The following is a 16,897-nucleotide window of genomic DNA, read 5'->3' on the forward strand; positions in this document are numbered from 1 at the left end:
CTCTTTTACACTAGTAACTTCGGTTTCTTTTTGTTGTCGTACTGTATATTGAACTGTACTGTTCTGAACTCTGTAGCCCACTGCAGATGCCTCAGTTCTCATGCCCGTGGAACATGCAAGGATACCTATGTGTTTGTGTTCGTTTTCTTACAACCATTTCTACTAAGTCACATGACATTTGAATATTTTTACTGTAGGAACATGCATGTACCTGTAATTACAGACGTCCCGTTCTTGTTTCAGACTTTGGGAATGCCAGGGAGCTGACTGAAATGTATACAACGAGAGCGAGCAAGATGAGATCCTTCAGGGACGGTTTCAGTTCAAGTGTGCTGTTTCCTGAACTGAAGAACATCTTTAAGTGTTGATGCCGGGGTCGGGCAGCCACAGTCAGAAATATTCACCCAATGCACAACTAACCTAGTGACATTTAAGGTCACACTACATACACAGATGTATACAAAATGATTTTGTGGTTCCTTTAGTTTAATTTTATTTAAATGTTATTTATTGAACAGTGGTTCAGCCTAAAAAAAATAGAAATAAACTGCTTCAACTGAGTTAAGACAGGGAGCGGTGTCTTATCTTTTGATCGCCACTCTACTGATTTTAAATGAATGAAAAAGTTTCAGATTGAGGGTGTGATTACTTTCAATGTATTTAGACAGACAGACAGATAGATAGATAGACAGTATCCATGCTCATGTTGAGGCCAGTGTTGGATACATAGGCCACAAGGCACTGGAACATTTTTGGACTTTTCAGAGACTTTTGAAACGCATAACTTGCAGTAATGTTCTCATGTTCGAGACAACACACGCTAGCAGATCTCTATATTATATTAACTGCTCCAGTGATATTGCTCTGATCATCGTCTGATGTAGGCCATGTCACTCACACTGTGTGCATTTCAGCATTACGATTTAGGGTTATCCTGCACCATTCATTACTTTTAAGACTGTATTTTAAGTGGCTTTATTAATACGCGATAAAACGCACATGGAGTGTACCAGCGGTCATATTTATATTTTTTCATGAAACTAGTCAGAATTTACTTAGAATTCCAGTCACATATATATATATATATATATTGGGAATTCTGCCAGGAATCCAACATTTACAGCCTGGCTCAAACTTACAGCCACTTTTATTATAATAAATTAAAGGAGAAAAGAGAGAGCGAGAGCGAGAGAGAGAGAGAGAATGTAGGGAAAAGCAATAAAACACATGAATTATATAAATAGCAGGCTGAGGAAGGCAGACTGGTCTGAAGCTGCTCTGACACCAGGTCCGGAAGTACCCCCTCCTTGCCAGCTGAACTCTGGGTCCTGTCATAACTACCTGCCAGGGATTAGCCGGGCCTGCACCATCTCACAGAGAGATGACATTTTCCTTTGCTTGTAATGGGAAGCAGCTGGATGTTCAAGGGCGTAAGAAGTGAGACGGGCCCATTCATAACCTTCAACTGGATTTAATGAAGCCAGACTGTACTCCACGAGAAGAGGGAGAGAGTGAGGGAGGGCAAGCCCCTGTGCAGAATCTGATACCTGAACTGTAGCCCAGACGTTTGCCTGATTCAAGACTTTCTCTCTCTCTCTCTCTCTCTCTCTATCTTGGCTCCGATTCTTATAATGTTTCAGCACTCAATCTCTGGCACTCCTCGGGGAGCCAGGTTTGCTGGAAACGGGGGTGGAGGTGATTTAACACGAGATGAGTGAAGGTGCTGAAATACCTGCCAGAGTGAGAGATCGTGAATCAAGAGAAATGACTCTCTTTTTATTATTTATGAACGAATGCAGATACGTTTTACAACTTTGCCAGTGTGCGGAGATGTGTCCACGTGGGTGTGTGTGTGTGTGTGTGTGTGTGTGGACTATTTTGGCTTGGAAGTCATGAATGTGAGTCTGCTTTCCCCTCAGTCGAGGCGTTTCATTTCAACCCCTTCCTTTCTCTGTCCTGGGTAAAACAAATACAAATGTAAAAAAATGGGCTCTACATATCAGTTTAAGTAAATAGCTGAAGCATAAGGGGCATTGTGGGGGCAGTGTGGGGCTTTAGTTTACTTTCTTATGGTCTGAAATGGAATTAATAATTAAGACGTGGAGGTGGATATACAAATACTCTTGGTCTAATTGTCACTCAGCCATTTCACATTATTGTCAATGTGTTTACAGCTAAATGCTGGCAGTTACACCCCCACAGCTGACACCTCTACATTAATTAAGCAGACATTGCAACATATTCTGCTGAGTGGGATGTATTTATAGACAAATAGATACATATAGAAACTGGGCTATTTGGATAACAACAGTTCAGAGGAAAATGATGCTTCAAAGGTCTAATAATAATACTTAATAGATTATGAATATTATTATTTGTTCCTTGGAGTTTGGTCAGTGTTACTTAATGATTTTCAGGGCAGGGGCATCATGCACACTTTTCTGCTGCGCTCTCTCTTCTTCCCCCATCATCTTGCCCAACTGCGTGCACTGCCGCAACAGCTGGCCAGATGTGTTGCCTCACAGAACACGGCTGGCTTCTTATTTACGCTGTCAGTTCGTCTGCGGCCTGAATATTTTTCATTTGCTGATTCAAAAGAGAGAGAGAGAGAGAGAGAGAGAGAGAGAGAGAAAAGCTTCTGTGAGGAGACGGTGTAGGAAATTGAAATAAAGTTTTATTTGCTGATCCCTGGCAGCACTAATGGATTCCAAATGCTGCACTCCTGGGATTGGGGGAGTTTCTCTTTTGTTATTTCTCTGCATAGACAACGTAACTTGAACTGCTGAGGTAGCTCTGGATAAACACAGCCCCTTCCTGGGTCAAGACAATGCTGACTTTCATAAACTTTACAGATAATGCATGGATGCTTTTGTTGTTTGTTTGTTTCCCATCATTTTGACAATGGTGTTTATCGCTACCTCTTGCGTTGACAAATCTTGGTGTGATTAAATGTATTTGCTGTGGAGAAACTCTTCATTCCTGGACAGCCATCCTTTTCAAATGATTTTCTGTGCAGGGTGCAACCTCCCCCCCCCCAACCCCTTCCTAGCATCTGACGATTGTTAATGTTTTCTGAGCCACACCGAGTACACTGTGGTTTAGCAGCCTCAGGGTTTTTCAAAAAAACTAGTCTTACTTTCTGAGAAATTTAAGTTTCATTATTATATAAATATGAGTTGCAGACAAGATCCCCAAAGCAGCACCAATCTGAAAAGCATTGATCATCTGATACAAATCTGCAGAGCTCTCCTAATAATAATAATAAGACACTTTTAATTCAAAGCAACTAACAGTGACTACAAGGCAGCCGCAAGGCAACTTGGAATCATAAAAACAGATTAAACATTACATTTAGAAGAGCACCTCAGGAGTTTCTTGCAAAGCTGGGACTTGAACTTCCAATCTCCAGCTAATAAGCCCCTTCCCTTAACCACTGGGTCAGCCAGCCTTGTTTGAGTGAGGCACTGGACCACAGAATTCAAATACAGGACTCCAGTCATCGATATCCACTACAGGGACATCAGAAGTAAAGAAGGACTGTAGATGATTTATGGCAGAAGGTCCAAGCAGTCAGTCCACAGGCCCAACATCGTACCAAGAATGTAAACGCTGTTTGGTCCCCTACTGGTAAGCTTCCTGTCAGCGCAATGTTCTCATGGTACCACCATCGTTCCCTGTAGCAAAACAAAACCAAACGTAAAAAAGTGCTAAAACTCAGCACGATCGTGGAGGGCTCTCACACTGGCACTTAAGGCACTATACAGATGCACAGATGTACAGTCATGTCCACCATCGGGGGATAACAGCACCTTTCAGTACAGCCTAGTTTTGAACTCAGAACCTCTTGAGGTCCAACCACAAGTAGAACATGCTTTTATTCCCATGCCACTTGTTTTTATATGACTCTGTTCATCACCATACAATTTGGATTGATTGAAATGTGAGAGAGAGAGAGAGAGAGAGAGAGAGAGAGAGAGAGAGAGAGAGAGAGAGAGAGAGAGAGAGAGAGAGAGAGAGAGAGAGAGAGAGAGAGAGAGAGAGAGAGAGAGAGAGAGAGAGAGAGAGAGAGAGAGAGAGAGAGAGAGAGAGAGAGCATTTCAAGTTCCCCGTCTCCCAAACCTGAAAAAAACGGCTGCTTTTAATAAGCTGATTATTTCCATTACTCTGGTTGGCGATAAAGTGGAGCGCAGAGATGCTGTATTTTTATAGAACGCCTGTGTTATTTCAGAGCCTCGAAGTGTTTGAGATAGAGCCTGGCAAGGTCATTAGAAAGTCATTCGGGTGGTGGTTGCTGCTTTGTTTCCACAAACTCTTCAACCACAACACAAAGATAGGAGGAAGGTGGAGACAAAGAAACCAAGGCACTTCTGATTCCAGGGGTTCAATCTGGAAGAAGTGTAACATAAAAAGGCTCTCTATGAAAACAAACTTGTGTTAACCTAGCAGCATTATATATCATACATTATAGGCATTCTGTGTATATGAGAATGTGTTTGATTTATTTTTCTTATAATACCGTAGCTGAGGAACTGCATGAGGGCTGCTCTTTGTGATATCTAAGTGCCAGGTGTGTTGCTGAAACTGTGAAATGTAAGCAGCACACAGTTGAAATGAAACCGTGCTAAAATAAACACTTTTTTTTTTCAGGTGTGGATATACAGCGAGGCAAAGCAGATAAAAAAGAAATATATGAATACTTTCTGCACTCTCAGCAAATCAATTTTTAGATCATGATGCTGACCAAATTTATCAAATAAACGAGAAAATGTATATTTGGCAACAAACATACAAGAAATGCTACAACTAAGAGGAAGCCATTTGACCTGTTCTGGTTTGTTATCGCCGGTACTGTAGTTAACTGGTTCCAGCGTCTCATGTGGGCCTTTTCTGAGGGCTGACAGAGAGTTAGCTTCCACAAGATGGCTGTAGATGCGACTCCACACACTCAACATGTTGGGCATAGTTGTGGTTTGCTCCTTTAAAACCATATGGACAAATTTTAAAGTTATGTCGTCAACCCCCTCCCCCCTAAAAATACAGTTGTAGCCAAAGCTATTTGAACAGGTGAAACAATGTTATTCAATGATTCGATTAAAAAATATGATAAAGTAAACTGTAGCGTTAAATCGATGATACATTTTCAGTGTTTGATGGCCACAGTACAGATGTCATTTGACTGAACTTATGTAAGTCTTCTGCTACACCAGTGAATTCCTATTTTCCGATTTTCTGTAAAACCGAACAGAATGACAGAACGTTAAACATAATTGTGCCTTTCTCAGAACTGGAAGTGAATGTCATAAATACTCTCGATGTTGTTTCCTCAGGTTTATTCTAGATAAACATTTAGTAACCTCTGAATTTAAACACATAACGTATTGCTATGCAGCTAAATTTATGATACAAGTAAAACTGTTGTGGATTTTTTTTTATTTTTGAAGGGACTATAACTGGACTGATGTCATAGGCAGAAAGTAAATGTTTAATAGATTGGAAAATATCATAAACAGTTAAAGCTTTATTAAAGAAACGCAGGAATGTAAATGCAACAAAAACAGAAAGTACTAATACTTCATACACTTAATGCCTTGAACTCTGGGCTGAACTATGTGAACTGAGGTAACCTCTGTTTACAAGCCTAAATCAGGGCACTCGTTAGTGTAAACTCTCCCAGAACTTGTAAAAGTTTGCCAGCAACACCATAAAGTACAGCATGTTCCTTGCTTTATATATAAACGATTTCTCTTACTCAAACTGATATGCCATATGAGCAATTCATCTTTATTTTTTTTCATTTTCAAATTGAAAAGTCATCTAAAGCACTTTGACACAGAGCCCCATCTCTTTGACATTTCTGTGTTATTTGCAAAAGCCTAAATCCAATGTAACTTCTGCTTGTGGTGTATAAATTATGTTAATCTCCACAAGAAGTTCAAACGTTCCTATTTCAGCCAATAACAATAAAAAGCACGAATCCCAGGGGCCGCAAACTTGATTGTGTGGGATTCACATCACTGTTCCTTCTGTAGAAGCAGCAAAAAAAAAGGAAATGGCGAGGTATGTAGCTTACTGTATACAGAACAGCCTGAATGCATCAGTCCTCCTAGCTGTGATGATACTATCAACCTCTTCTCCTCCATCCAGTCTGTGAACTAATGAAACATCAAAGTAACTCCTGCTAGTGAGTTCTAACTCCTGTTTTTGATCCTTAACAATTAAAACTCAATCAAATTACATTATAAATACTGGTGGCGACAAGCAAACAAGAAAACCAGTGTGACGTTCTCAACAATGTGTTTCAACACTGCAAAATAACTGCACCTATATTTCACTCAGTCTTTAGTATCATCTAACCATCCAGTCATCAATCCATCCAGATTCGATAACCGCTTCAACCATAATCTAGCTGACTGTACTTTCTCTACCTCTTTATATTTCATTGCTGATGCATAAGTGCCTTTATCTGTCCACAATTCAGTTCGTACACAGTCTATTTGTATAGATGTTATTATTTTGTATGAACAAATCTTGTATTTTGAAGTAAAATGATTTGGGAACAAAACAAATGGTTGTTGGAAATGACCTGTGAAGATATTGTAAATGAAGCCCCACTTTAAGCAAACACGGCACGTTACACTGATCTTCTGGATCATCTTTCAGTTCTCAGGAGAGAGCAGAAAAGTGTTTTCATACAGAAAATAGATTTGCAAACCAAAATGTTTACATTTGTTTGGCTGAATCCCCTGCACATTCCTGCAGAAATTGGCATTGTGTTTTACAAACCAAACTGCCTCCCAGCCCAGCCTCATTTCATCCAGCACAGCTAAACATTGCGCAATGTTGACATCCCTTAAAAGCCTGTTTTATAACTCAAATTAAACTTTGTTTAAAGTGACAAATAGCCTTTCCAAGACACTGTGGATACTTTCAAGTGGTGACTGTTATTTCTCGGGGAGAATATTATCTCCTGAAACTGCTGGCCTCTTTTCAAAACTGTCTCAAAATTAAACAAATGACGATTAGGCATTGCTGGGAGACTAGAAATAGATGGTCTCCGCAGGGCAGAAAAAAACATGGAACATGACAGAAATGGTGTGAAGGGCAATGGATGCATCTTTTGCGCGTCTTTACTCTGAGAGACTCAATAGCTGTGTTTTCATCCGAAGCTCTCTGTCTCCCCCTGGCAAACATTAATCCTAACTGCAGGAATACAAAAGCTAAAATTAGTTCAGCTAAAATTACAGGAGGAAACGTATTTACAAAATCGTAAAACTTCACTTCTTCCTTAGAAAAGTGTAACAAACAATCACATGACAAGTTTTGAAACTATAACTGGTACAGTGGCACAACAATAAAAGGCACAAATTAATTGTAAACATAGATAGCTTTGCCCACTGTACAGGATACATCAAGCTATTGAATGCACCTTGATCTTAAGCAGTATAATTCGTTTTGCACAGTTTTATCTTTTCAGTTAAATCTATTTGAAAGTAATTAACAGCACAACCGTTGTCAAAGGTCTTACCATCTCAATATCTTCTTTGAAAGGAGTGCATAAATGACAGGTAGACTGATGAATAAATGGAAGAAATACATTGTAATTAGGCCCTTAATGGAGCTTTGATGAAAACAAAAAAAATATGCACCAAATGCAATAATAGTAACACTCCTTAATATTATATTATTATTATTATTATTATTATTATTATTATATAAATAATTACTGTATAAAGAGGTATAACGGCAGCACCAGCAATCTCACTCAGTATGCGGAACGGATCGTCTTTCATCACAGACATAACAATTGCGAACACTGCACTTCTGCGATACAATGTGCCTTTAATTTAAGCCTCGTTCCCTCAGACGTACATGTGGCTGAAGTATGCTGCTAACTGCTCCAAAGAAAACAGACTACATTCCAGAGTCTTGTTGTGTTTTTAAAACTCACTGGCTTCCCCAACGAGAAAAACCCTGGAGGAGAATGGTGCCTTGTAAATACAGAAGATTTTCAGACGAAAAACTCTGGTGTACGTGTGCACACACACACATACACACACGCACACACACTCTACACTGCTCTCTCTCAGAGCACTATTCCTTGCACGCTTTTGGGCCCAGTGTTTTATATTTGTCAACTCTGGAGAAGAAAGTCACCCATGGAGTATGTTGGGTACCAAGGTAGTCTTTCTTCGATGTTCAGGATGGGACGTCTGCCCTAACACCGAAAGAGAAACAGCGAGAGGGTGTTCTTCTTCGTTCTTCGCCGAAAGATAATTAAATGAATGCTATGGTTTAGACTTTTAACGAGTGGCAGAGATTGAGTGCATTAAAAAAGGGCCTAGCAAGTGCCCAATACATCAGGGGTCTAGAGTTTACAGAGGGGTTGCTTGGGAGCCCTGTATCGCGTGCTACTTGCAGACAGAATCACAAAATCAGCAGCGGCTACAGACTGTCTGCAAATGCCAGACTGGTGTGGCGTGGGCTGCAGGGCACCGCACAGATTGACGTCAGCTGTGCCTCTCTGTACAGTAGATATACATTCTGAACTCCCTCCGTTGTGGTTCATTGTTGAATCCGACCATTGTATGGGTCTACAAACATGCCTCTGCACTCTGTAGCCCTTTCCCCTGCCTTCCAATGGTCGCGGTGTGTTTGTTTACACGGCCCGTGAAATGACTGCGTGCAGGAACGGCATTGGTTTAGGAAAGGAAACAAAGCACGCAGGGAGAACAGTGTTGGGGAAATGGTATTGTCTGCTGTATCCGATTCAACGAGTTCCCCAGTTGTTAATATTTACCAGCCATCCTTTCCAACAGTGTGTCAGACATCCCTTGTTTATTCCTGCCACAGCTCGCGCCGTTATGAGCGCTGATTGGGATTGGATTGGATGCATTGTTTGGGTTGCCTTGGAGAGCTTAGCTAATGGATGTTCCGTGATAACTTAATGGAAAACTTCCGTCCTCCTCAAGCTTTGCGAGATATAGAAACAAGCAAGTGCAACGCAGTGATCCCCATGGAAAAATACTAGAATAATAACAAAATGCTGCATATTCTATGCAGGAATTTCAAGTATCAGAAGCATCGTAAATCCCAGTAATTAATAGGCTTGAACCCAACTCCTGAAAGACTGAGTCAAGCTCTAATTTAAATTAATAGCACTATAGGGACACCTTTGGCGAATTGTGTTTAATTGGGGGGAAACAAATATGAGAGCTGAAAAACGTTTAAATGATATTGTAGCATGTCATGTTTCTTAATTGTATTTATTCTACAAAACTTCTCAAATGTAACCCCCTGACAATTACTTTCCAGTACTTATGGAGCACTTATCACAGTCTGTACAAACACATGTTCATAATATATATATTTTTAAATCAACATACTGTTGTTTTCATTTTGTATAATCAGGATTACTATACTGCTTTATATGACATGGCATAGTTTGTAGAACTTCCGGCAGACTTCTGAAAAATATGAAACTAATGTTTTTGACAACTGCCTGCATTGCTTTCTGTATTTCAAAGGCTATGATTAGCAATACAGCAACTTTGTATTTATGCAAAAGTATTTTTTTACCCTTCTTTTTTGTAAGAAACAACAAAGAAAAAAAAAAAACTGCCTGTTCCAAGTTAGCATTGAAACTGTGCCAGATGTGCTTTTCAGCAGCTGGGTGACAGACACAATGAAATTTTATATCATTCTATAAATACCAGGCCCAGATGTTTCTTATTAATATTAGAAGATTATAAAAATGTGCCCTAGATTAAACTTCACTTATCATTCAATTGGCAATTAATAACCCTTCCGGACAGAAAACCTATTAAAATAAGACACACACACACATATATACACACGCACACAAGCATGCACACACACGCACACTTTTATGTAAATATATATATAGTGAAGGGCTCGATGTCACGACTGAGGTCATGTCTATGAGCTTGTCAGCATTTCATGCTGTTTTCTCAGAGCCGCTAGACTCCGGGGGGCTCTCTTTTTACCTGATAACACGGCCCTGTTTCCCCACCGGGACAGTATTCCCGAAAATATGGAGCCGTACGCAGACCGTTTTAAAAGCAATGAAACAGTGCAGTGTCTGGGATTTTGATATATTTGTGTAGCCTTTGTGTAGAATTTTATGACCGTTTTGACATTTTCTTCTCATTATACTTTATTGTCAATAAAAAAATTGAAATACTGTCGAACTTTCGAAGTAGAAGGATTTTGAAGTAAAACAAAAAATGCGATCATATATTAGGTTTTTCATTTTTAAAGAAAGTCTCCTGTTGTCAATTGCACGTTTACTACCTCTTGTCTGTTACATAATTTTGTTTTTTCTTTTAAATCAGTGCAGTTTAAGATTTGATTTATATTAAACATGTTGCCCACGGTCATCATCTTGAGCATTCAAAATGGCTGCTACATTGAATACATTTTTGGGAAAAGGAAAGACGAAAGATTGCCTGAAATCCTCATCAGCACATTTAACAGAACTTTTGATGAACAGTTGCCCTCAACCCTTCCAGATTAAAACTTCAAATCCTGTCTCTATTGTATAAGTGACATTGCGCCGGAATGTCGCAAAATTATCTGCTGAGCAAAAAGATAAATACAAATAAATACATACAGCAAAATCATTTCACAGTGTAAGAAAATGCCTTGTGGACACTTTTGTCAACCAGCCCACAGTCCCGTCTGCAGATCTGCACAGAAATAAGAGAGTTATTTAAATGAAAAAACAAAACAAAAAGACTTACAACAATAAAAAAGGATGCTAAATACCATGCACTTTAAAATAGGAACAGTTACAGCCCTGTACTGAAAGTTATGAGTCCCCACAGTCTAACCTCAAAACCCAAATTAGTCTACTGGTTTCCCACAACAATCCAGTTGGGGCAGAGAACTGGGACAGAGAGGTGTTTGGGTTCAAGGGAATTGCAACTATAGGAGCCAGCCTGTATAGCTGTGGAACAGGCAAAGGGCAAAATCATCTTTTTCTCATAAAGGCCGATCCCAGAAGTTTATCATTAAGTCCCTAATGATTATTCCCTTATCGTTTATTAGCTGATAATTACGTGGACAGAGATCAGAGATTTTCTCAGGCGGGTGGTAGCCAGCGCTGGATCATGTGCATTCCAGCCAGAGTGCAATCTGGGAGCCAGACATCAGTCTCTCTCTCCCCGAGGGAAACAATTCCCAGAACAGCCAATGTCTCATGGTGGAAACCTCTGAGGGAGCAGACACAATAAGGGTGACCTACGCGCCAGGGTTATTGGATCCAGAATGCTCTGAACTCGGAGACGTCTGTCGTGGCTCTTCCACACAGATTGAAAAGAGCAATGGAGACCGATTTTAACGTTTTTTAAATCGCAAGAACTCGGAGGAAGGGAGGAAATTCCGCTTTGGGGATGGATGGTCGGTCACATGGCGCAGTCCTCATTTATTCAGAGTTTTCAGATTTTGTACGTAACTTTTGTTGTGGAACCAAACAAAAACTCTTTTACAGCCCTAGTACTGAAGAAGTCGCCTAGCCTTTTTTATGTTTTAGTTTTTCCCCTTCTAAGTAATAAATGCCCAGCACTAGTAGAGCATATCTATGATTAATGTTCTCAAACTGTTGCAACCAAACTGCCACTTAAACAAAGTGCTCCCAGCTCTCTCTTCCCCCCAGCTGTTTCCTTCTCCAACTGCTTCTGTGGTTGCTATGGGCCTCGTCCGTCCAGTATAAGTGACCCCCCTGTGCTACTGGTCACCTCACAGCAGTTCCTGTCTGGGGCAGGCTGTTTCCTGAATCTCGGGACCGAGGCGGGCAGCTCCCAGACTGCAGCCCGGTGTCAGTGTGCGGATGTAGGGAGCAGGCCACAGTTTCCTCCCCTCGGCCGCCTTCGCTCACAGGCGCTGGATCACTTGCTGTCTTGGATTACACAACCCCTCTGTGAACCCAACCGCTGTTTTGGTTGGGCCTGCATTTGTGTGTTAGGGGAAACAATAATTTCAGGTGACAAGCGACTTATGCAACATTTCATTCATCTGATAATTCTGGATTATTTAATATATATATTTATTTGTGTTTTAAATTGCGGATCGGGATACATATTCTCATTTAAACATCTTATAGTCTTGCATTTAAGAATATTTAAAGGCTCTTAACCTCTCGTCCACAAATTCATAATATTATTGTGCCTGGGAGTCCCCCACAGAGTGGCACGCAATTGGGCGAGTACTGCTGGGTTGGGTTGGGCTTGAATTGGCTAGGGTTAACTTGGCAAATGTAACTTAATGGTACTTTATCACTTTATAACTTATTTATAACTTCAAACAATGGCTTGGATGTGAGGATACAATGACAGATGCTTGTTAGCCAACTACATCTCTCTGGTTTTAATACAGGATTTGTAGTGGTCAGATATAGACTTTTTATAAGTCGAAGGAATTCTGCTATTGTCACACATATGTAATCACAATGTATATTTTAGATCGATAGTGAAAATAAATGCACTACAGTACCCTGACATCTTCATTTTTCATCCATTAGCAGGTAGATCTGCAAAAAAAAGGGAAAAATACAAGTTTTTAGTCTGATTGAAAGAAAAACAACTACAAAGCAAATCAAAGAAAATAGTTTCAAAACACAGACGGCTAAAAATGGTTTGAATTGTTGGCAAAGGACTTCAAAGCCAAGCAAATGAGCTTAGTCATAAACAGTTGCCCCCCGAAATATTTAGAATACAGTAGAAGAAGGGGGAAGAGAGTAAAAAGAAAATAAAAAGATTTTCAACAATTAGGTTGATGCCAGATAATGGTTGCAGTGCCCTTTATCTCCTGTTCCCATCGCTCGTTCTGTTTATCTTTAATTGCAATTTGCTAACTACAAGAGGCAATTAGGCCAAGGGAGCTCTCCCCAGTGCATGCCCAACTCTAAACAACGGGCGCAGTGTTTGATTGTGTAGCACGCGGGCTGGAGCCGGGCGCTCGCCGGGCACCGCTGAGCAAAGCGAGGCTACCAGGGAAGGGTCTGTGTAGAGCGGGTAATTAAAAAGTCCGGCATCATTACAGCTAATTTTTGTCAGACATAACAGCCACTAAAGATAAAGCCACCAACTTATGGGAGGTAATGACATGTAGCGTGTGTGATTACTCTTACTTGATGAACGTGAGCGCAGACAGTCTTCCATTGCACATACACTGAATTTTTGATCACTCAAGGGCTTTCCCTGACTTCACACAAATAGCAGAAATCCACAGCAACGCATTACTGTTCTCCTGTATTTCTTAACATGATTTTAAATACAAAACAAAAAGACAAACAATTTTCTTATTACTCATTTTTGAATAACACTTGACATCTTTACTTAAACAATATGAGAAAGCGATACTGGCATGCACAAAGTCAGAATGCAGGTGATGTTAATCAGAACTTGACCACATCAAACCAGAGGAGCTTTTCCAGATCAGCAGGGACACACACACCTGGGGACACAAATGGAAATTGGGCTTCAAGGCATTCAAGACAGAAAACAGGAGACACTTCTTCACACAGAGAGGCGTCACAATCTGAACAAACTCCCCAGCGATGTGGCTGAAGAGACAATTTGGGAACATTCAAAAAAAGACTCAATAGGATCCTTGGATCACTTAGTTATTAATGGACACCAAACGAGCACGATGGGGCGAATGGCCTCCTCTCGATTGTAAACGTTCTAACTGTTGAACGATTCATATTATACAGAGCCTGAGAGTGTGTGTTTGCTCTGGAGGGGGGAGAATGATGGGAGGGGTGGTCCTTTTTATCTTTGCAGTGTTCGCTATCCCCTGACCCCCTCCCTGCGTACCCCACCCTGGTAACGTTTATGTTCCACGATGCACAGACCAGAACAGGGTCAGATGCCATGACAGATAGTCCCGGGCCCGGTGTTGTCAGTCCCCCCAGCATGCATGTGATGATAGAATTATGATGCACAGGAAATGGGAGAAATTTTTTCTAATCCGTTCTTAGAACTTCTTATTTGTTCTTCTTATCCCCTGAGACACCCTGCCGCTTGTTTTGCTTTCTGGTTGAAATATTAAAAGACTGAGGAGGAATTAAAAAAACGTTCCTGTGACCATAACAGCTGATCAGTGAGGTTGACATGATCTCTGAGTCTGAAGACCCGTGAGGCCCAGCACACACTGTAGTCACACTCTCTCCCCACTTTCTCCGGCGATTGCGCTATGTGAGGGCGAAGGGTATTGATTCCTGATACATCTTGGTGAGGCGATTTAAACACAGGGAGAAAATTTCAAAGTAAGACCTAACTCTCCCCCAAAACATTTTTAAACTTTGTGACATTGTTCTGTTCCTCGCACACCATTCCCTAACAGCTCACTTGAAGTTATTCCAGTATGTTTCTTTCCATTTAGTGATTTCTAAGTCTTATTTCATCCCGAAACACTGAGTGAGAATATAATTGAAGAGTCGTGTGTGAATATCTGGGCTGCGGGTGGAAATCTGATTAAAAACATCACACAGCTAATGCATCTACTGTGGCACTGACATCACGTGTTGTAAGAAACGCTCACCCTCCCCTGACTTTCAACCACATACATCATCAAGTCACAATATATTTGCATGTGTGTATGTATGTGCAGTGCTTCGTTGGTCTTGTAATTGATTAGTTTTTCTGTGGAGATTCTTGAATACAAGGGGATTTACTGCCATCTCGTGGCTCATCTCCTAAATGCAGGGAAAGAGAAATCTCAGCCCAGTGTGAGTGAGTGAAAGGAGTTTGGTCTGGAAACGAAGCTGTGTTGGAGTCGCTGAAGGAGGTCAGGGAGGTGCACAGTGGATCTACCTGCAGACTGATGAGCCTTTTAAGCCCGACTGTATTCAAGACGCACAAAAATCCACCTTCCCTGACTGCTCCACATCTTTACACTCCATATGGCTTTATTGTTTTTTTTCCTCCCAGTATATTTGCCTTCCTCAAACTGCCATTTACCCATATAAATGATAAAGTAGAGAAAAATGCACCACACACACACACACACACACACACACACACACACATAAACACAGAGTGCAGTCATTTTTCAGGACTATACAACATCCTCTTACACACGTGGGTGGTCCTGGAATATGCTGCCCAATTCTTGTTGGTGGTGCGTGTGTGGTGTGGAAGTGAACTGAAGTTACCGAGAGCGCGCCAGGCCTCCCGTGTGCCACAGTATAGGGGTATAGTATAGTATATCCCGCATGTGGATGTCGCCACGTGAGGCCGTGCGCTCGATAAGGTGCGCCTCAAAGGTTCACTGTTACCTCACAGTACAGCAGTGTATGCGAAGATCTGGCAGGGTGACAACAAACCAGCCATAGTGGAAGTGCAGCCTTCCTCCCCCTCGCTCCTGAAGCGGCCAGAAATAGAAAGTGGAAGGAAGCTACCCCCTGTGCACGGCCAGGGAAAAAAGAGGAAAAAAAAGAAAAGAGAGTAGGAAAGAAAAACTGGCAACTCTTTTTGGCTTTAATTGGTTCCAAGTGTCCCAGACTCTCTCACATAACCTCCCCCGGCTCTCCTTTATGCTCCAGCCATTCCAAAAACCCTTGCCCACTAAAATGTGGTCTTCATTTACCCTGATTTTATTGTTATTAGGCAATTTCCTGGGGAATTGCTATACGTCGATAGAGGCAGGTGATATATAGCAGTTGGATCCTAACCCAGTGCTCCCACCTTACCTCATTTCTCAGCAGCCTCCCTCGAAAGACAGTTTATGTGACCGCTGTTTTTACGGGCCACTCTTGCTTGCTGTTTAAGGTTTGGTTTGTGCGTTCTAGACACCCATTGTTGGCCACCTGTAAAAACAGCAGGGGTTGAGGGGACGCCCAGAACACTGTGTTAATTCATGTGCATCTAAAACCCCTTCGCCTTCGGGGTCAAATCTGCTGTAGTTAAATCATTTTCGGTGGTCTTGGGATGTCCCAAGTGGCTGATCCAGTTATAGTCTCTAGTTGGAGTGCAAGGTGAACTCTACATCCTAGAGGTCAGCAGCCCAAATGAAGACCGTGCTACTGGCTTTCTGCTCTTAGGATTCAAGACACGTCACTGCTAATCTGGACCAGCAGCCCTGGAAAAGGGGACAGTAGAGTTCTCAGCTCCATTGCTAGGAACCCAGTTGTGCTGCAGGTTTCTGAAGCAAGCCTGTGCCTCATCATTTCTTTGGAAATCTTCACTGCTTTAAATAGCCATTTAAATGCTTGCATGTGGTTCTGCAGTGCAGGATTATTTATTGTGCACCAATGGCCTAGGGGGAAATAGGAAACAACTAAAAATCAAAAGAACATTTGAGAACGTGGAAAAAATAAAAATGATTTGTGAAAGTGGCTTCCAAAGACGAGCATCAGGGCACACGGGGGTGGGGAGGATCCAATACTCCAATACTCCCAAAATAATTCTTACATTAGACTTCCTAACTTTTCATTTGGCGGGCAAACCAGCAGCTCTTCAGCGTGTGCATGTAATTCAAGGTGGCATTTCACAGATGGCCATCATTGCCGTGTGAAGCTATATTTTATCTGCAGGTGTAGACTAATAGTACTCCAGACTTTATGTACTAGGGTGCATTGAAATCACCTCTTTCCAAAGGAGAAACAGTTCCACTTTCTCATTCCCACGGGACTCCTGAGTTCAGTCTCTGTAAAGACAATTTGTTTGGACTGATTTCTAAAGGCTAGGAAGATCAGAAACTTTCTAAATCATCATTATCTTTCATTTAGAAACCAACAGATAATATCTATACGGATTGTAAACCCAACAAGTTCATTGATTTACAGGGGACAGTTTTAAAATGAGCACACATAAGAACATAAGAACATAAGAACATAAGAAAGTGTCCAATCGAGAGGAGGTCATTCGACCCATCG

The 16,897-nt window shown here is 41.2% G+C and overlaps 1 long non-coding RNA gene across 1 annotated transcript; it reads right to left on the minus strand.

The window, feature by feature from the left end:
- Nucleotides 1-2,278: 2,278 nt before the first annotated feature.
- Nucleotides 2,279-7,607, minus strand: LOC136758206 (uncharacterized). The gene is made up of 3 exons (XR_010819968.1): nucleotides 7,526-7,607; nucleotides 3,596-3,674; nucleotides 2,279-2,586 (listed from the first exon to the last, which is right to left on the minus strand). It is a non-coding gene; the product is annotated as an uncharacterized LOC136758206 (long non-coding RNA).
- Between the last annotated feature and the right edge of the window lie 9,290 nt (nucleotides 7,608-16,897).

This window comes from Amia ocellicauda, chromosome 1 (genome assembly GCF_036373705.1).
Source record: "Amia ocellicauda isolate fAmiCal2 chromosome 1, fAmiCal2.hap1, whole genome shotgun sequence".
Classification (NCBI taxonomy): domain Eukaryota; kingdom Metazoa; phylum Chordata; class Actinopteri; order Amiiformes; family Amiidae; genus Amia; species Amia ocellicauda.